General features: G+C 40.4%; 1 long non-coding RNA gene across 1 annotated transcript; it reads left to right on the top strand.

Moving 5' to 3' along the window:
* The first annotated feature begins 6,677 nt into the window (after window positions 1–6,677).
* Window positions 6,678–21,823, top strand: LOC133618145 (uncharacterized). The gene is made up of 3 exons (XR_009817116.2): window positions 6,678–6,806; window positions 12,753–12,806; window positions 21,443–21,823. It is a non-coding gene; the product is annotated as an uncharacterized lncRNA (long non-coding RNA).
* The last annotated feature ends 134 nt before the right edge of the window (window positions 21,824–21,957 follow it).

The raw sequence follows: 21,957 nt of genomic DNA, 5'->3' as shown, positions 1-21,957 counted from the left end.
CCGTCCGGAAGTCTTTTTCCATGGCCTCCCCGAACTCCTCCCATGTCCGAGTTTTTGCCTCCGCGACCGCTGAAGCCGCACACCGCCTGGCCTGTCGGTACCTGTCTGCTGCCTCAGGAGTCCCATGAGCCAAAAGAACCCGATAGGACTCCTTCTTCAGCCTGACGGCATCCCTCACCGCCGGCGTCCACCAACGGGTTCTAGGATTACCGCCACGACAGGCACCAACCACCTTGCGGCCACAGCTCCAATCGGCCGCCTCGACAATAGAGGTACGGAACATTGTCCACTCGGACTCAATGTCCAGCACCTCCCTCGTGACATGTTCAAAGTTCTTCCGGAGGTGGGAATTGAAACTCTCTGACAGGAGACTGCCAGGCGTTCCCAGCAAACCCTCACAATGCGTTTGGGCCTGCCAGGTCTGTCCGGCATCCTCCCCCACCATCGCAGCCAACTCACCACCAGGTGGTGATCGGTAGAAAGCTCCGCCCCTCTCTTCACCCGAGTGTCCAAAACATGAGGCCACAAATCCGATGACACAACTACAAAGTCGATCATGGAACTGCGGCCTAGGGTGTCCTGGTGCCAAGTGCACATATGGACACCCTTATGTTTGAACATGGTGTTTGTTATCGACAATCTGTGACGAGCACAAAAGTCCAACAACAGAACACCACTCGGGTTCAGATCCGGGCGGCCATTCTTCCCAATCACACCTCTCCAGGTTTCACTGTCGCTGCCAACATGAGCGTTGAAGACCCCCAGTAGAACGAGGGAATCACCCGGGGGAGCACTCTCCAGTACTCCCTCGAGTGAATCCAAAAAGGGTGGGTACTCTGAGCTGCCGTTTGGCGCGTAAACGCAAACAACAGTCAGGACCCGTCCCCCCCACCCGAAGGCGGAGGGAAGCTACCCTGTCGTCCACCGGGTTGAACTCCAACGTGCAGGCTTTGAGCCGAGGGGCAACAAGAATTGCCACCCCAGCCCGTCGCCTCTCACTGCCGGCAACGCCAGAGTGGAAGAGAGTCCAGCCCCTCTCAAGAGAAGTGGTTCCAGAGCCCTTGCTGTGCGTCGAAGTGAGTCCGACTATATCTAGCCGGAACCTCTCCACCTCACGCACTAGCTCAGGCTCCTTCCCCCCCAGCGAAGTGACGTTCCACGTCCCAAGAGCCAGCTTATGTAGCCGAGGATCGGACCGCCAAGTGCCCTGCCCTCGGCTGCCGCCCAGCTCACACTGCACCCGACCTCTATGGCCCCTGCTATGGGTGGTGAGCCCATTGGAGGGGGGACCCACGTTGCCTCTTCGGGCTGTGCCCGGCCGGGCCCCATGGGGACAGGCCCGGCCACCAGGCGCTCGCCATCGTGCCCCACCTCCGGGCCTGGCTCCAGAGGGGGGCCCCGGTGACCCGCGTCCAGGCGAGGGAAATCTGGGTCCTTGGTTTGTGTTCTTCATCGAGGTCTTCGAGCTGCTCTTTGTCTGATCCCTCACCTAGGACCAGTTTGCCTTGGGAGACCCTACCAGGGGGCATAGAAACCCCCGGACAACATAGCTCCTAGGATCATTGGGACACGCAAACTCCTCTACCACGGTAAGGTGGCAGCCTAGAGAGGAGTTGTGTGAATCTTTAAATACATAATCAGCATCCAACAGTTTCATTAAAAATTAAGCTTTTTCTGGAATTTTTTTTGCAGTTTAATGTCATAAGTTTCATGCATTTGGAAGTGAGCCCTGCAAGCAGGTTTGATTTATACTTGTAAATGCTCTAATCCTGCTCTAGTCTTAAATTGTATCGCTGTGCGCTGCTCTTCTGTCTAGATTATATGCCGTTAGCACATTGAGCTAGGGCCCCAAGAAAAAGTTTTTCCACTGTGCTGGAAAATTAACTTTTTAGCTTTTCCTAAAGAGTTCGCCATTTACCCTTAACTCTCGCACTCTGCAAAATGTGGAGGTGGCGCTTCAGAAGTCCTCGGGACTGACCAACCAGTGAATCGGGTTTGGCGCCAGGCATACATGGAGGTGGAGTTAATTAAACTGTACACCATATGGAGTCAAGTAGGGGTAAAAAGTATGGCCTGTTTGGGACAAATGCTCAATCTAAGCGATTATCTGGATTTACACTCTGATTGGTCAAAAGCCCCTCACGTGACTACAGGGTTCCATGTTTGGGACCAACTGTGAAACGGAGTTGTCCATACTCCAGGTAAAACTACAGGGAGCCACACCAGTGCAATACTGTATTTTATCCACCAGATAGAGCCAATCCGTCAGAAAAACTCTCATAAGGTTGGAATCAAGAGGAAGTGTGTGGTACCTCAAAACATCCATGAGTACAATTTATTGCATCCTTAATGTCTAATATAGGGGTTGTTAAACTTGCTGATCAACCCCACTTAACATTATTTAAATTTCAGAGAAAAACATTGTAGGTTAATAATGCATTTAAAATTTCTATGCAGGAAAATTAAGAGTTGAATGGCTTCCAAATCAAAAACACGTTTTTACAGAATGGGTCGTTACACAGAAGCTGGTAAAGACCACAGTGGGTCATTGCCGGGATTGTTTGTCAATCATGAGCTTGTCTAGGAGTCAATGACCTAATCAATCCTAATGAAATCAACTAGTCAGTAATATATGTGTGATTGAAAACTCTAGGAACCAATTGTGCATCTTTGAATTTGAAAAAAAAAACCTAACAAATATTTATTGCACTTTACGTTAAAATACATAATTTATCGAGCTTTGGCGAAGACCTTGCAAGGGTGTGGCACTAGTGTATAAGATTCCGTCTGATCTTTACTTTTTTCCCATCGGCGGGGGAGAAAGAGAACTTTTAAGGCAAAGTATGCACCAGAAACAGGAAAAGCTCCACGTTGGTCAACCTTTCTCAAAGACACGTTCTTCTCTGTTAAGTTGAGAGAGCACTATTAAGGACCAGCATGTGGGCACTGGGTACCCTGGAAACGAGACACATCTCCATGTTTTCCCCCCAGGAAACAAGTTGAGAAATGGTGTTTTTACATGTCACGGCAATTAAAGTCAAAGCAAACATTTGAAGTGCCTACTAGAGATGCGCGGTTTGCGGACACAACCGCGGAGTCCGCGGATTATCCGCGGATCGGGCGGTTGAAATAAAAAAAAATTAGATTTTATCCGCGGGTCGGGTCGGGCGGTTGAAATTTAAAAAAATTAGATTTTAAATAGATTCAGGCGGGTGGCAGTTAAACCAATTCGGAAATATATATATACATAGTTAAATGTTGTTACCCACATACGAAAAACGAGCAGGCACCTGCAGCATATGCCACAACAGAAGAAGAAAAAAAAAAGAGATGGACACTTTTACGGAGCGGAGAAGGGACGTCTCGCCGGGGTCCGGGACCGAGGCCCCTTCCCCCGAGAGGGCCCCACCGGGAGCCGTAGCTGAGGTGATCCGCGAGAAGGGCCCGACGCACGTCCAGGGTCACCACCGCACCGACACCCCGCCTCGTCCGCCTTCGCCGCGGCCGGTGTCACGCGCAGCAGGTAAGCAGCTTACCTGCCCGCCACCCCCGTGGCCGGGGGCTCGTAACAGGGGTCACTCCGCGCGCTCCGCCCGCGCAGCTTACCTGCCCGCCACCCCTGTTGCCGGGGGCGCGTAACAGGGGTCACTCCGCGCGCAGTGCGCTCACGAAAGGGGTGGAGCTCACCCTGGTTGATATAGACAGCAGGACGGTGGCCATGGAAGTCGGAACCCGCTAAGGAGTGTGTAACAACCCACCTGCCGAATCAACTAGCCCTGAAAATGGATGGCGCTGGAGCGTCGGGCCCATACCCGGCCGTCGCCGGCAGCGAGAGCCGCGAGGGCTAGGCCGCGACGAGTAGGATGGCCGCCGCGATGCGCGCTGAAGCCTCGGGCGCAAGGGACATCGCACCTCCACGCGCTTGGAGGTGCGCTCAGCGCGGCTCCCATATGATTGCGCACTGGTGTGCGTCTGGGCCGTGACAGCGTGGCACGCGAATGTCTCTGCTGCATTGGATCAGTCTCCTTTCTTTAACAGGCAAAAGCTTTATAACCTCACTAATGCCTTGCATCGTCTATATTAGATATATAACAACGGGCGGGTGCGGGTTTGATTAAATGTTAGATCGGGTGGATGGCGGATGGTTGACGACTTTCTGATGCGGTTGCGGATGAAATAATTGCCTATCCGCGCATCTCTAGTGCCTACACAACTGTTTTGTTGTTTTTGTGTTCTCTGATTGGTTCTCTTCCATTTTAATCCTGTAGTTGGTGTTAATGTGCATTTGAAGCTCTTCCTTTCAGTGTCGTCATTGCTGACGAGCTAACGGTGATAAAAATACGTGGGAACGTCTTGCGATACGTCGCGACTACAGACGGCTTACAGACTACACAACACTCTAAATTATCCCCTACTACAAACTGAACCGACCAAATTCAAATTGCCCAGTGATTGTCCTATTGTCTTTTGTGCTCAACTTTCTTTGAGGTTCTTTGATATAAAACATGTCTGAAACGAATCATAACCATGGTTAATAAATAATATATGGTATGGCCACACACATCTAGTGCGAATCGCAGAGTTGCATTACCTTTTGGTATGAAGTAGTGCCCCAGTTGTGTGTCATTGGCAGTCACTGTAGATCTCATGGATGACCGCCTCAGTGTAGAGAAGGTTGGATCTGGGCCGATGAATCTGTCCGATCACTTGATCCATCTCTGCGTGGACCTTCTCTGGAAGTATCGACAAATTAGTATCAGCATTTATGCCCAATGAACACCCATTGGGAAGCCAACAGTTGTCTTGAGTGCCATGTTGGTGACTGGATGAATCTGTCCGATCACTTGATCCATCTCTGCGTGGACCTTCTCTGGAAGTATCGACAAATTAGTATCAGCATTTATGCCCAATGAACACTCATTGGGAAGCCAACAGTTGTCTTGAGTGCCATGTTGGTGACTGGATGAATCTGTCCGATCACTTGAACCATCTCTGCGTGGACCTTCTCTGGAAGTATCGACAAATTAGTATCAGCATTTATGCCCAATGAACACTCATTGGGAAGCCAACAGTTGTCTTGAGTGCCATGTTGGTGACTGGATGAATCTGTCCGATCACTTGATCCTTCTCTGCATGGACCTTCTCTGGAAGTATCGACAAATTAGTATCAGCATTTATGCCCAATGAACACTCATTGGGAAGCCAACGGTTGTCTTGAGTGCCATGTTGGTGACTGGATGAATCTGTCCGATCACTTGATCCATCTCTGTGTGGACCTTCTCTGGAAGTATCGACAAATTAGTATCAGCATTTATGCCCAATGAACACCCATTGGGAAGCCAACAGTTGTCTTGAGTGCCATGTTGGTGACTGGATGAATCTGTCCGATCACTTGATCCTTCTCTGCATGGACCTTCTCTGGAAGTATCGACAAATTAGTATCAGCATTTATGCCCAATGAACACCCATTGGGAAGCCAACAGTTGTCTTGAGTGCCATGTTGGTGACTGGGTGAATCTGTCCGATCACTTGATCCATCTCTGCGTGGACCTTCTCTGGAAGTATCGACAAATTAGTATCAGCATTTATGCCCAATGAACACCCATTGGGAAGCCAACAGTTGTCTTGAGTGCCATGTTGGTGACTTACTTTGCAAGTCAATCAATCAAACGTTACTTATATATCCATCCATCCATCCATTTTCTACCGCTTGCCCGGTTTGGGGTCGCTGGAGCCTATCTCAGCTGCAGTCGGGCGGAAGGCGGGGTACATCCTAGACAAGTCGCCACCTCATCGCAGGGCCAACTAAGATAGACAACATTCATACTCACCGTGGACGATTACCTGAAAGACGGTGTGGGTGGTTACACAACCAGTGATCAGGTCAATGCATACGTCTGTACCAAAGATGAGTGATGAGACTCACTATATCCCTTAATCACAAATGTCTCAAAGGGCTGAACAAGCCACAACGACATCCTCGACTCAGATCCCACATCAGGGCAAGAAAAAAACTGAGCCTTTTGGTAGCCATCCATGTCAGCCATAATAAATTCATAAAAGAACCAAATTTTATGGATGTTTTTTTGTGATCAACAAGTATGTGCACCAATCACTCTATCACAAAAGAATAAGAGTTGTAGAAATGATTGGAAACTGAAGACAGCCATGACATTATGTTATTTACAAGTGTATGTCAACTTTTGACCACGACTGTCCATCCATCCATCCATTTTCTACCGCTTATTCCCTTTGGGGTCGTGGGGGGCGCTGGAGCCTATCTCAGCTACAATCGGGCGGAAGGCGGGGTACACCCTGGACAAGTCGCCACCTCATCGCAGGGCCAACACAGATAGACAGACAACATTCACACTCACATTCACACACTAGGGCCAATTTAGTGTTGCCAATCAACCTATCCCCAGGTGCATGTCTTTGTTACATTTATATTCAAAGTTTTACACTGTGTCCGTAAAGTACTAGGAAGAAGTTTGTGATTCTATACACCTTCTCGTGTTCAATTAGTACCAACACACATTAGTCACATTAATAATTGAGATCACAAGATTTTACTGCAAGAGCATTTAGTCACACCACCTGCATGCAGTTGTTATTTTTCACCACCAGGGTGCGCACGCATCACACTGAGCACTGAGACTGAGAACAAGGCCCCACCCCAACAGAGCAGGTGTTTTTCTGAAGGCAATTAATGTATGGAAAGCTGAGAAAACTTTACTTTGGTTGAAGTATTTGGTCTAAGAAGGTTCCAGAAAAACGGCAGTATTGCTTTGTCGAGTGAAACTCCGGTGAGTAAAAATGTTCCTAGCTACTAGCACGCTACCTTAGCATTGCGTAGCTTAGCAATGCTACGCTAAGCAATGCTAAGCTAAGAGGATGCTAAGTTAGCATGTTACAGCTGTTGTTCACTTTTAGTGATTTTAGTTAATTCTTACCATCTATGAAGGTGAAATAACTTTTAAATATGTGTCTTTACATGAAGTATTTAAATTGAATGTTATTATGACCATTCCTGCGTGTGTGAAACGAGCTTTTGCTATAAAGTGAATTAAGCACAGGGCGCCATTTTTAGTTCATTTACATTCTTGGCTGTTAAAAGTGATTTTTGTCAGTTGAACTCATGTACTGTGATTTAGAAGAAGAAATATACAATGTACAGTTATAGAGGCTATTAATGCTTTGGGCATACTTGCCAACCCTCCCGAATTTTCCGGGAGACTCCCGAAATTCAGCGCCTCTCCCGAAAACCTCCCGGGACAAATATTCTCCCGAAAATCTCCCGATTTTGAGCCGGAGCTGGAGGCCACGCCCCCTCCAGCTCCATGCGGACCTGAGTGAGGACAGCCTTTTTTCATGAAGGGAGGACAACAGGGTGACAAGAACTAAATCATCCAGACTAGAGATAAATTGTATTATTATGTTTATCTTACCTAAAAATAAATATATTTACTAATTAAAAAAAACAAAAAATAAATACATTTTTACTATATTTTGCTAAAAATATCAAAATTAATTGTATTTTTATTTTTATTTTTTCTGACTCCTTATTACATCCAGCCATAGAATTATACATTAAAATAAACATATTTGAAATAATTAATTTTAAATGATCATAATTCATTTAAAATGACCATATTTAATTATTAAAATAATTGCTTGTTTATCAACAACTTTAGCATTTTATTCATTACATTTTGAAGCTCTCAGAAGCCAAGTTATGTTATATTCCTTAAGATTTATTTATGCAAGTTTGAAGTATCAATTATCTAAACACAGTTTTGTTTGCATATTTTCAGGATGTAGATATATATATATATATATATATATATATATATGTATATATGTATGAAATACTTCACTTGGTGAATTCTAGCTGTCAATATACTCTTCCCCTCTTAACCACGCCCCCCAACCACGGCCCGCCCCATCCCTGACCAAGCCCCCCGCCCCCCACCTCCCGAAATCGGAGGTTTCAAGGTTGGCAAGTATGGCTTTGGGTCTATAGCAGGGGTGTCAAACGTATGGAACAGTTTTACACGACCCGCGGGATAAATTTGCGAAATTTTTGAATGAAACTGCTGTTCCAAATGTGTCCACTAGATGTCGCAATAGCAATTATTTGTAGATTATGCTACATACGTATGTAAAAAAAAAAAAAAAAAAAAAAAAATACATGTTAGTGCACCAGTTGAGGAAAATGAGCAAACTACATAAATAATAGGGCTGTGCATCTTTGGGTGTCCCACGATTCGATTCAATATCGATTTTTGGGGTCACGATTTGATTCAAAATCGATTTTTTTTTTTTTTTTCAATTCAACGCGATTCTCGATTCAAAAACGATTTGTTCCCGATTCAAAAGGATTCTCTATTCATTCAATACATAGGATTTCAGCAGGATCTACCCCAGTCTGCTGACATGCAAGCAGAGTAGTAGATTTTTGTAAAATGCTTTTATAATTGTAAAGGACAATGTTTTATCAACTGATTGCAATAATGTAAATTTGTTTGAACTATTAAATGAACCAAAGATATGACTTATTTTATCTTTGTGAAAATATTGGACACAGTGTGTTGTCAAGCTTATGAGATGCGATGCAAGTGTAAGCCACTGTGACACTATTCTTTTTTTTTTATAAATGTCTAATGATAATGTCAATGAGGGATTTTTAATCACTGCTATGTTGAAATTGTAACTAATATTGATACTGTTGTTGATAATATTTATTTTTGTTTCACTACTTTTGGTTTGTTCTGTGTCGTGTTTGTGTCTCCTCTCAATTGCTCTGTTTATTGCAGTGTTGCTGGGTCGGGTTTGGTTTTGGAATTGGATTGCATTGTTATGGTATTGCTGTGTATTGTTTTGTTGGATTGATTAATTAAAAATAAAATAAAAAAATAAAAAATAATCGATTTAAAAAAAAAAATCGATTCCGAATCGCACAACGTGAGAATCGCGATTCGAACTCCACTCGATTTTTCCCACACCCCTAATAAATAACATCCTGTAATTTGATTTTGATATTATTTTTTTTATCTTAATAGATTGAAAATTAACACCAATGAGTTGACTGATGAACATTATCACATAAGTTATTCAGAAAGTATAAATAACGACAAATAAAGATAGAATACTATTAACCGCAACATGTAAGTGTAAAAAAACAAAAACATTATGATTTGTACATTTTCAGAATGTGCTTGTTGTATTTTTAAACAAACAAAACAATCTGAAGTTGTTTTTATTTTTAAGTTATTGTGTCGTGATTTTACCAGTCCAACCCACTTGGGAGTAGATGTTTCTCGATGTGGCCCCCAATCTAAAACGAGTTTGACACCCCTGGTCTATAGTTTACTTTGGTTTGGTGAGTTATACTTCTTTTGACCACTAGTGGCGGTGTGGAAAGGCGCTATATAAGAGCAAAAATGACAGTTTGGGTGACAGGAGGCCATACAGTTTTTACCACTTACCCCGGATTTCCACTGGATGCGTAACGGCAGCAAACAGTTTCTTCCAGAAGAACAGAAGCAAATAAACTCGGTCTTGCTATTGGATCTGCATAACGGCTGCTTAACGTCAACATCATGGAACGTCTCAAGCTTGACGGCACTGACTTCACTTGTGGAAAAGATGACAGAATTACCTTTTTTTTGTAGTGTTGCGTTGAACCAGTCTTCCTCTCAGGGAATAAAAGACACTGGTCAAGCCCAAGTTCTTTTGGATGACATATATGTTGAGTAAGCAGGACCACCAAGACAGAATAGCAATATTATCAAGTTTTACTAAAGCTTTAGAAGACCAGTCCTTACAAATGCGGTAATAACAGCGTCAAGAAGCGGTCTGAAAATCAAACGGAAAGAGTCAGCTTATTTAGTATGAAAACAGCCCCCTCCCGCCCAGAAAGAAATACAGCCTTATTGTTCTAACTGATGAGGTAAAAAGGGAGTACATTATACTCCCAATACACATTCCAGCGCCTTCAAGATAAAACACAGAGTTTACTAGCGAACAAAAAGGAAAAAAGCACAAAGTGTACACACAGGAAAATATTAGCTGCTTTAAACATGACAATGAATAAAGAAAGAACTCTTAAAAATATAAGCAAGCAACACAACAGTAACATAATACTTGGCAAGCATTGTACACACACAGACACACACACACACAAACTCATTCAGTTCCTGCTAACACAGCTTCCGTATTTGGTGGTATTTGACACAGATCCTCATATCCCCTAACCTGACTCTCGCCAGATCCTTGTGTGGAGCTCAGCGAACTACAAAGATCTGGCGAGAGTCAGATTACATATCCCCATATAGCTGCCCGGGATATGCCTGCATATGATTCTTTAAATTTTGGACCTCCAGAGTCTAAACCAGGGGTCCCCAAACTACGGCCTGCGGGAAGTCCCAAGTAAAAATTTTTTTTTTTAAATCAAATTAAATTATTTTAAAAAATCTGTCCTTTCTAATCCATTTTCTACCGCATGTTACTATCGGTGTCTCCGAGCCGCTCAGGCGAATCATATTGTCTAAAATTGCATTTTCCCATTGGCAAAGTGCGTGCTCTTTCAGTCATATATATATATATATATATATATATATATATATATATATATATATGTATGTGTTTATATACCGTATATATATATATATATATATATACACACACATATATATATATACACACACACACATATATATATATATATATATATATATATATATATACACATATATATATATATATACACATATATATATATATATATATATATATATATATATATACACATATATATATATATATACATATATATATATATATATATACACATATATATATATATATATGTGTGTGTGTGTGTGTGTGTGTGTGTGTGTGTGTGTGTGTGTGTGTGTGTGTGTGTATACATACAGCCCGGCCCCCAGCCAAATTGTTTTAACCCAATGTGGCCCTCAAGTCAAAAAGTTTGGGGACCCCTGTTCTAATCCGTTTGTGTCAATAGCTATGTGCACATGGACACATTTAATCGGATTAAAAGCCTAACGTGAATAAAAATCCTTCATGTAAACACGGCATTCGGAATATTCTGACCCAATCACACAAGCTCGGATCAAAATTTAATTACGATCAAGACGGGTGGTTTATGCCGAAAGTCTTTCGGATTGTAGTAAATGAAAACACACCTTACGAAACGCGTGTTAAAATTATCCTTACTGCGCATGTCTTTGATGTCAGCTATACTCTGGTGATGGAGCAGGGACTACATTTAATAAGTCTTGGAATGAAGCAATTGTCTTGCTGCTGCTCCCCTCATTCAACATGTACGGAAGGAGTGTTGTATTTCCTGTTGAGTTTGTTGCTTTAAAACGAGACTAGCAAAAACAAAAATATGGCCTGGATTGTCATGTGTCGATGTTACAAAGAAGGGATCCAGTTGTCGTCTTGACGAGCGGTTTTATTCACAAACTTAAAGCTACCCCAAGTGCTAGCTGCTAGCCTCAACCATACACAGAATGTCGTAACATAAAGACACACTGCAACCAGTACATAATCACAACATAAAAAGCACAAAACAGCTAAATTTCAAAAAGAGAGGTAAAACAAAAGTAGTGAACGGAAAATAAATACAGTGATAACGTCGGACAAACAGAAATGCACAAATTTATGTTTGTTTACAGTGGAAGTCACTGCTTATTCAGCACCTGCAGTGAGCGAAGTCATTCAAAAAATGGCGCCATAGCACAAATAATGACACACCTTTCCGTTTATGTTAGGTTCTGTGCATGTCTAAGTAAAATATTCCGATTTAAGGTGTGATGCATGAAAACGCACGTCATAATCAGATCATTTTTTTCAGGGTCCATGTACACAGTAACATTCTAATCCGAATGATGATCAGCATTGGTGTTGCTAGGCCTATTTTAGGGGGGCTCAAGCCCCCCTAAAATATTCTGAAGCCCCCCTAAATAATTTGGTGTTAAAAAAAAAATATTTTTTATTTTTTTTAACAAATACATGCCGACATATTCATTATAAAGTGGCCCGAATATGAGTTTAAATACATAATCATATAACCTGTCATTATTCACTCAGTTTCCCCTCACTTCATAGCGTAAGGTAGAGAGCCCCTTTAGTGCGTCAGTATCCAATCCATTCCACTTGTTCATATAGAAAATGCCGACATCACTCAAAATCTAGTCCGCATTTTCTCTGCGATCTTGCTTGCGGTCCTTGGACTTGTTCATATAGAAAATGCCCACATCACTCAAAATCCAGTCCGCATTTTCTCTGCGACCTTGCTTGCGGTCCTGCAGGTGTACGAAGCACATTAGCACACAGCACTGCAGAACAAGAACGTGAACGAATGCAAAATGGACATAAGAAACTTTTTCAAGAAAGTAAGTATTCATCACTGCTTGTATTAAAATGTATTAGCTCCACTTTACACCAGGTCTGTGTTTGACAAAATGTTACATTACCACTCTAAAACAATGCTGCTACTTAGTTAGCTAGTTAGCCTGAAATGCATCATGAAGGTCCTGGTTATTTATAAAGTTAAATGTGCACTCTTTTTTACCATTTGCTATCTTTGGGGTTACTTCCTTCTGGAGCATCAGCTGTGTTTCTCACTTTACACATGGAGGAGAACAGGAGCTGAGCTCATTCACGTATGACTATCATCAGTAGATAATAATAATAATCACTCCACAACCCTTATTGACCTGTAGGAGTCAGGGCAGAGGAGCACAGAAAGTGAGAGGAGAGAGGCCTCTACTGGAAAGGTGAGTAGGAGAATAATGATACATATAAATAAATATTAAAACATTTTTTTTTAAAATGACTTATCGATAAGCCATTTGTTTTATTTATTTCTGGGTGGATCATGTTGACTATTGGTTCTCCTAATTGTCAATCATTCTGGTGATGACACATACGAACATATATATATATATATATATATATATATATATATATATATATACAGTATATACAGTATATAAATATATATATATATTATTTATTAATGTAATATATTGTATTTGTAATCTACTTTACATTTGATTCCAAATCTCAAAGTGCTACAGAATTACAACCATTGACGTTGTTAGGCCTATTTTGGTATTGTAATAAATACATAAAATAAAAATGGCTTATCGATAAGCCATTTGTTTTATTTGATATATATATATATATATATATATATATATATATATATATATATATATAAACCCAGACACCATCATTGTAGTCATTTTTCTCCTGCGTGGACTTCCGTCTTCCTTTACAATGAGTGAAGCTGCACGAAACCTTGTGTCTGCAATTGTAAATAATGTAGTTTTTAAGTTTTGTGTTTCTTGTAGAATCTATATAAAGTAATATACATTAGCCTATTGTTAAAATAATGAAAAAAACGTCATTAAATATATTTGTTTATTGTATTGTTACATTAATAGCTGTTGTATTATTATAGGATGGCTTGTTAAACATTTCATAAGATTTTCAGAGGGAGGAAAAACCAAGACATTTAATATAAAATGTAAAATGAATAAATACATAAAAAGAAAAAGAAAAAAATGGTTAAAAGCCATCGCCCTGGGGATCATTTATTTTCGTCCCGTGCATTTTTTTTACCGTCCCCGGGACGACGGGACTACGTTAATCTCAGGCCCTGGAAGTTACATTTAATTGTTTGCATTATTTGTTTCAGCATTGCACTTTGAAGATGGTCCCTCAGCTCTGTGACAGTTTTGGCTCTTTTTCAGATCAGCAGACGGACTCTAAGTCTTTCTTATTTACAGTATATATAAACGTTTCTCATTTCTATTCAAACTTCCATATATATTTAATTTCCTTAACGGCTTACCATAATATATATATATATATATATATATATATATATATATATATATATATATATATATATATATAAGCCAAATTATCCCGATCCAGATATTACTTTAATTCAAGTAATTAAGTAATATTTCCAGGGCTTGAATTTACAACCAGTTTAGTCACATATGTGCCCAAAATGTAATCTGTGCAACTTCAAAATATTTGGGAACAAACAATTATTGTATTGTGAGCGAAAGTCGTGGCATTAGCCTCTATGTTGTGAAGTAATAACATAGAGGCTAATGCCATGACTTTCATTGTGTTTCAGTGTATCTTGAAGGATCATGCAAGAAATTGTTTCTTGTTGATGCTGTAAACAAAATGTCACTGTGCAAACCCATGTGTGTTGTACTGAACACAGATTGAAAATAAACCGACTGAAATAATAATAACAATGAATAATTTCTAAGTCTTTGTTAGCCGTTTGTGAAGTTTTGTGCTCGTGCGCTACGTTCGCTCGCATCCTGTGCATCTCCTGGGGGCTAAGCCCCCCCTGTCCTTAAAAGCTAGTGATGTCCCTGTATGTTGGTAGCATTTTGTTCCACCTTAAGTCTCCAATTAGCTTTTTATATGAGAGTTCAAAAGATCCAGGATAGCACAGTGGGTAAGACTGTTGACTTGGATTGAAGGGTGCTGGGTTCAAACCCAGGTAAGGTGCTAGTATTTTGTTCCACCTTAAGTCTCTGATTAGCTTTTTATATGAGCCGTAAAACACGACTTACCAGTGCCAGGATGGCCCAGTGGTTAAGACTCTTGATTAGGATTAAGCAGTCCTGGGTTCAATACCAGTCGGGTTGACAGTATTTTATTCCACTGGTTTATAGTGAAGTTTACCCAGCAACAAGTCTCTGATTAGCTTTCTATACAAGCCGGATACAAGTGTTCTCAAGACCCGGGATAGCACAGTGGGTAAGGCTGTTGACTTGGAATAAAGGGTGCTGGGTTCAAATCCAGTAAATTGACTTGTATCTTCTGAAGCTTTGATTGGAAGTGTTGGATGATATATTTCACCTCCATGTGTAATGAAAACATAATAATTAACTTATTTAATTATTTTTTTAACTGTTCCAATTAACTTTTTTTTAATTGTACCCAGGAGAGCTCATTGGTCAACGCTCTCTATTATTAGGTTTTACTCCTATTCCCCCCACCTCAGGAATTACACTCACACGCTCACTCTCATACACACACACAGGTAACCCCTGAGATGTATTCATTGACTATTTGACAATTATTATTATCTTTAGCGTTGACTTCATTTTTTAACTTTATTTTATTCAAGCAACGAGCACATAACATTGCTCAATTTATGTCGTTTTGACGACATTCAGCCAAATTAATGATTACTTGTCTGGGGTTTGAACCAAGTACCCCTGTATTGGGAGCCCACAGTGTTGACCATTGAGCTATTCTGGGTCCCATCATAACCTGATTTTCGCTCATATACAAATGCAATCAGTGGACTATGATAGAAATGAAACAAAAACATACATTTTCCTAGTCATGGATTTGAACCTCATACGACTGACTGAGAGGTAGCAGTCTTAGCCACCATGCTATGCAGGGTCTTGGTATAACTTCATTTTTGTTCATATACAAATGCAATCAGTGAACTATTCTAGAGGTAAAACAAAACAACTAAACTTTCAAAGTAAGAGATTTGAAGCCACCACTACTAACTGAGATGCAGCAGTCTTAACCACAAAGTTATCATAGGTCTTGCTGAGTTGGGATTCTGGGGAGCCCACAGTGTTGACTATTAAACTATCCAGAATCTTGTTGATTCATGATTTTTGTTTATTTACAAATGCAATCAGTGATATATGATAGAGGTAAAACAAATTCCTCAACTTTAAAAGTCAAGGATTTGAACTCAGTACTACGGACTCAGAGGCAGCAGTCTTAACCACTGTTCTATCCTGGGTTTTCTTCAGTGATGTAATGGTGAACTAGTAAACTAGTAACCTACGATTGATGTGATACAAAAACATAGAACCAGCTATTTTTCACCGTGAGAAGAGGTGACATCCCTGCAGCAAACATCTGCTGAGCGCGTCATTGTCGATGTAGGTGGTGCCAGGATGGCCCAGTGGTTAAGACTGTTGATTCGGATTAAACAGTCCTGGGTTCTATACCAGATGTTTTGACAGTATTTTATTCCACTATTTTATAGTGTAGTTTGCCCAGCAACAAGTCCCTGATTACCTTTCTATATGAGGCAGAAAAACATCTTCACATGATCCAGGATGGCCAAGTGGTTAAGATACTTGACATGCAATAAACAGTCGTGAGTTCGATACCTCTCTGGTTGACAGTATATTGGTCCACCTCTTGTGTATTTTACCGAGCAAAGAGTCCCTGATTAGATTTCTATACAAGCCGGATACAGTATTTCAAAAGATCCAGGATAGCACAGTGGGTAAGACTGTTGACTTGGAATGAAGGCTGCTGGGTTCAATCCCAGCTAAATTGGTAGTATTTTGTTCCACCTTAAGTCTCTGAATAGCTTTTTATATGAGCCGGAAAACATAGCTTACCAGTGCCAGGATGGCCCAGTGGTTAAGACTCTTGATTATCATTAAACAGCCCAGGTTCAATACCAGTTAGGTTGACAGTATTTTATTCCACTGATTTATAGTCTAATTTACCCAGCAAAGAGTCCCTGATTAGCTTTCTATACAAGCCGGATAGAGGTTTTCAAGTCCCAGAATAGCACAGTGGGTAAGACTGTTGCCTAGGAATTAAAGGTGCTAGGTTCAATCCCAGGTAAGTTGCTAGTATTTTTTAGGTCTCTGATTAGCTTTTTAAATGAACCTTAAGGAATTGCTTACCAGTGCCAGGATGGCCCAGTGGTTAAGACTCTTCATTAGGATTAAACGGTTCTGGGTTCAATACCAGACGGTATGACAGCATTTTATAGTGTAGTTTACCCAGCAACAAGTCCCTGATTACCTTTCTATATGAGCCAGAAAAACATCTTCGCAAGACCCAGGATGGCCCAGTGGTTAAGATTCTTGACATGCAATAAACAGTCCTGAGTTTGATACCTGTCTGGTTGACAGTATTTTGGTCCACCTCTTGTGTATTTTACCCAGCAAAGAGTCCCTGATTAGATTTCTATACAAGCCGGATACAGGATTTCAAAAGATCCAGGATAGCACAGTGGTTAAGACTGTTGAATTGGAATGAAGGGTGCTGGGTTCAATCCCAGGTAAGTTGCTAGTATTTTGTTCCACCTTAAGTCTTTGATTAGCTTTTTATATGAGCCGGAAAAAGGAGCTTACCAGTGCCAGGATGGCCCAGTGTTAAAGACTCTTGATTAGGATTAAACAGTCCTGGGTTCAATATCAGTCGGGTTGACAGTATTTTATTCCACTGGTTTATAGTATAGTTTACCCAGCAACGAGTCTCTGATTACCTTTCTTAATGAGCCAAAAAAACAGCTTCACAAAACCCAGGTTGGCCCAGTGGTTAAGATTCTTGACATGCAATAAACAGTCCTGAGTTCAATACCTGTCTGGTTGACAGTAATTTGGTCCACCTCTTGTGTATTTTACCCAGCAAAGGGTCCCTGAATAGCTTTCTATACAAGCCGGATAGAGGATTTTTACAAGGCCCAGAATAACACAGTGGGTAAGACTGTTGACTTGGAATGAATGGTGCTGGGTTCAATCCCAGGTAAGTTGCTAGTATTTTGTTCCACCTTAGGTCTCTGATTAGCTTTGTATATGAGCCGGAAAGATAGGCTTACCAGTGCCAGGATGGCCCAGTGGTTAAGACTCTTGAGTAGGATTAAACAGTCCTGGGTTCAATACCAGTTGGTTTGACAGTATTTTATTCCACTATTTTATAGTGTAGTTTACCCAGCAACAAGTCCCTGATTACCTTTTTATATGAGCCAGAAAAACATGTTCACAAGACCCAGGATGGCCCAGTGGTTAAGACTCTTGAATGGGATTAAACAGTCTTGGGTTCAATACCAGTCGGGTTGGCAGTATTTTATTCCACTGGTTTATAGTGAAGTTTACCCAGCAACAAGTCTCTGATTAGCTTTCTATACAAGCCGGATACAAGAGTTCTCAAGACCCGGGATAGCACAGTGGGTAAGGCTGTTGACTTGGAATAAAGGGTGCTGGGTTCAAATCCAGTAAACTGACTTGTATCTTCTGAAGCTTTGATTAGAAGTGTTGGATGATATATTTCACCTCCATGTGTAATTAAAACATAATAATTAACTTATTTAATTCTTTTATTAACTGTTCCAATTAACTTTTTTTTTAATTGTACCCAGGAGAGCTCATTGGTCAACGCTCTCTATTATTAAGTTTTACTCCTATTCCCCCCACCTCAGGAATTACACTCACACGCACATACTCATACACACACACACACACTCTCTCTCTCTCTCTCACACACACACACACAGGTAACCCCTGAGGTGTATTCATTGACTATATGACAATTATTATTATCTTTAGCATAGACTTCATTTTTTAACTTTATTTTATTCAAGCAAGGAGCACATACCATTACTCAATTTATGTCGTTTTGACGACATTCAGCCAAATTAATGATTACTTGTCTGGGGTTTGAACCAAGTACCCCTGTATTGGGAGCCCACAGAGCTATTCTGGGTGCCATCATAACCTGATTTCCGCTCATATACAAATGCAATCAGTGGACTATGATAGAAATGAAACAAAAACATACATTTTCCTAGTCATGGATTTGAACCTCATACAACTGACTGAGAGGTAGCAGTCTTAGCCACCATGCTATGCAGGTTCTTGGTATAACTTCATTTTCGCTCATATACAAATTCAATCAGTGGACTATGATAGAAATGAAACAAAAACATACATTTTCCTAGTCATGGATTTGAACCTCATACGACTGACTGAGAGGTAGCAGTCTTAATCACCATGCTATGCAGGGTCTTGGTATAGCTTCATTTTTGTTCATATACAAATGCAATCAGTGAACTATTCTAGAGGTAAAACAAAACAACTAAACTTTCAAAGTAAGAGATTTGAAGCCACCACTACTAACTGAGATGCAGCAGTCTTAACCACAAAGTTATCATAGGTCTTGCTGAGTTGGGATTCTGGGGAGCCCACAGTGTTGACTATTAAACTATCCAGAATCTTGTTGATTCATGATTTTTGTTTATTTACAAATGCAATCAGTGATATATGATAGAGGTAAAACAAATTCCTCAACTTTAAAAGTCAAGGATTTGAACTCAGTACTACAGACTCAGAGGTAGCTGTCTTAACCACTGTTCTATCCTGGGTTTTCTTCACTGATGTAATGGTGAACTAGTAAACTAGTAACTTACGATTGAGGTGATACAAAAACATAGAACCAACTATTCTTCACCGTGAGAAGAGGTGACATCCCTGCAGCAAACATCTGCTGAGTGCATCATTCTCGATGTAGGTGGTGCTTCACTTCAGTGTTCAGGTTTGCAGTTAAGTGGCAGTGATAACATAACATTTATAGTAGATTGTTACTGTGACTGATTTAGTAAGTAAGATGACATAAATGTTCCCGCTCTAAATACACCATCATTGTAGTCATTTTTCTCCTGCGTGGACTTCCGTCTTCCTTTACAATGAGTGAAGCTGCACGAAACCTTGTGTCTGCAATTGTAAATAATGCAGTTTTTTATTAAGTTTTGTGTTTCTTGTAGAATCTATATAAAGTAATATACATTAGCCTATTGTTAAAATAATGGAAAAAGCATCATTAAGTATATTTGTTGTATTGTATTATTACATTAATAGCTGTTGTATTATTATAGGATGGCTTCTTAAACATCTCATAGGATTTTCAGAGGGAGGAAAAACCAAGACATTTAATATAAAATGTAAAATGAATAAATACATAAAAAGAAAAAGAATAAAAATGGTTAAAAGCCATCGTCCCGGGGAGCATTTCATTTCGTCCCGTGCATTTTTTTTTTACTGACGACGGTACGACGGCACTACATTAATCTCAGGCCCTGGAAGTTACATTTTATTGTTTGCATTATTTGTTTCAGCATTTAAATTTGAAGATGGTCCCTCAGCTCTTTGACAGCTTTGGCTCTTTTTCAGATCAGCGGACGGACTCTAAGTCTTTCTTATTTACAGTATATATAAACGTTTCTCATTTCTATTCAAACTTCCATATATATTTAATTTCCTTAACGGCTTACCATAAAATATATATATATATATATATATATATATATGTATATATATATATATATATATATATATATATATATAAGCCAAATCATCCCGATCCAGATATTACTTTAATTCAAGTAATTAAGTAATATTTCCAGGGCTTGAATTTACAACCAGTTTAGTCACATATGTGCCCAAAATGTAATCTGTGCAACTTCAAAATATTTGGGAACAAACAATTATTGTATTGTGAGCGAAAGTGGTGGCATTAGCCTCTTTGTTGTGAAGTAATAACATAGAGGCTAATGCCATGACTTTCATTGTGTTTCAGTGTATCTTGAAGGATCATGCAAGTAATTGTTTCTTGTTGATGCTGTAAACAAAATGTCACTGTGCAAACCCATGTGTGTTGTTGTACTGAACACAGATTGAAAATAAACCGACTGAAATGATAATAACAATGAATAATTTCTAAGTCTTTGTTAGCCGTTTGTGAAGTTTTGTGCTCGTGCGCTACGTTCGCTCGCATCCTGTGCATCTCCTGGGGGCTAAGCCCCCCCTGTCCTTAAAAGCTAGTGACGCCCCTGATGATCAGATTAAATAAATGTTGTCCATGTACACATGGCTACTTAGGTGAAATTAGGTCTGAAAACCTTTGACAAGTTGACTTCATGTCCACCGATTAGGACGTTTCAAAGTGTAAAATACGATCCGCCTTGAAAACTAAGTGTTTCATTTTGAAAGTAAACAGGATAATTGATTTGGTGTTTGTGCATGACCTCCTGTCCAATACAAGCAGATTTAGGTGAATTGATTCGCTGTGTTGCGGCAACCGGAAAAAATAGAAACTCTGCGTCTATTTAGCGCTGGAATGCCGTTCCGCACCTGGTGGAAACCAACACGAAGACTCAAATGGAAACGAAAAGAGCCTGCCACTGTGTCGGCGCCCTTTTGCTGCATTTACGCGTTCAGTGGTAATTAGAACGCTCAGATTGTTAGATTACTACACACTGCTGTTGTATGCTGTTATCATAAATCATACCTCCACAGTACGCCAGATACCAACTTTCCATCATAGAACACCATTCCGAACATCATTTTATCCATTCGTTTAATGTGCAATAATTAAGTCCACACCCCAATCACACTATTCTGGTTGGATACATTTTTTTTAATTCAAGCACATTATGGCTGGATCCCCACACCCTGAAGCCACCAATGGTGACATAAGATAGTCAGTTGTTGAGTATATATGTTGGGTATATTAAGATTTTATTTGATTTCATTTTACACAAGAAAGTACAAATATTGCTCTGTTTTCTTTTGTGTGTGGCTGCAAATTGAAAATTTAGAGGTAAAACTGGGATCAACACAGCTGAAGAGCATGATGCCGGTACACATGTGGAGGACTGTGGCAACTTCATCTGGAAGGACTACAACCACCTCTTCATACAGATAAGGGGAAAAATCATATACGACTATGAATCATTTTTCTTGTTACTTGTTTTTGTCTATGCCATTCATGATCCCTGGTTCATTTGTATTTTTAATTAGACAATTTGCCATGGAGCTTGAGTAATGTTGACAAAAATTATACTTAAACACAAAATATATGTCATATGTGTCACTGTTGGCATAGACCCCCTCTCATAACCAAACACAGGTCTGCTTTGAAGGTAGCCATGGCTTCAGGTGTTCTACCTCCAGGTCTAATCAATTTATAATTGACCGTTTTAGTTACACTATTATTTTTTCAAAGTTAATGTAAAAAATTACAAAAAATGGTATTTAAATGGCATTTATAAGTAATCCAGCTGTAATTGTATTATCTACTGCAGGGGTGCTCACACTTTTTCTGCAGGCGAGC

The sequence above is a fragment of the Nerophis lumbriciformis genome, linkage group LG18 (assembly GCF_033978685.3).
Source record: "Nerophis lumbriciformis linkage group LG18, RoL_Nlum_v2.1, whole genome shotgun sequence".
Classification (NCBI taxonomy): Eukaryota; Metazoa; Chordata; class Actinopteri; order Syngnathiformes; family Syngnathidae; genus Nerophis; species Nerophis lumbriciformis.
This window is presented reverse-complemented; position numbering and strand designations above follow the sequence as displayed.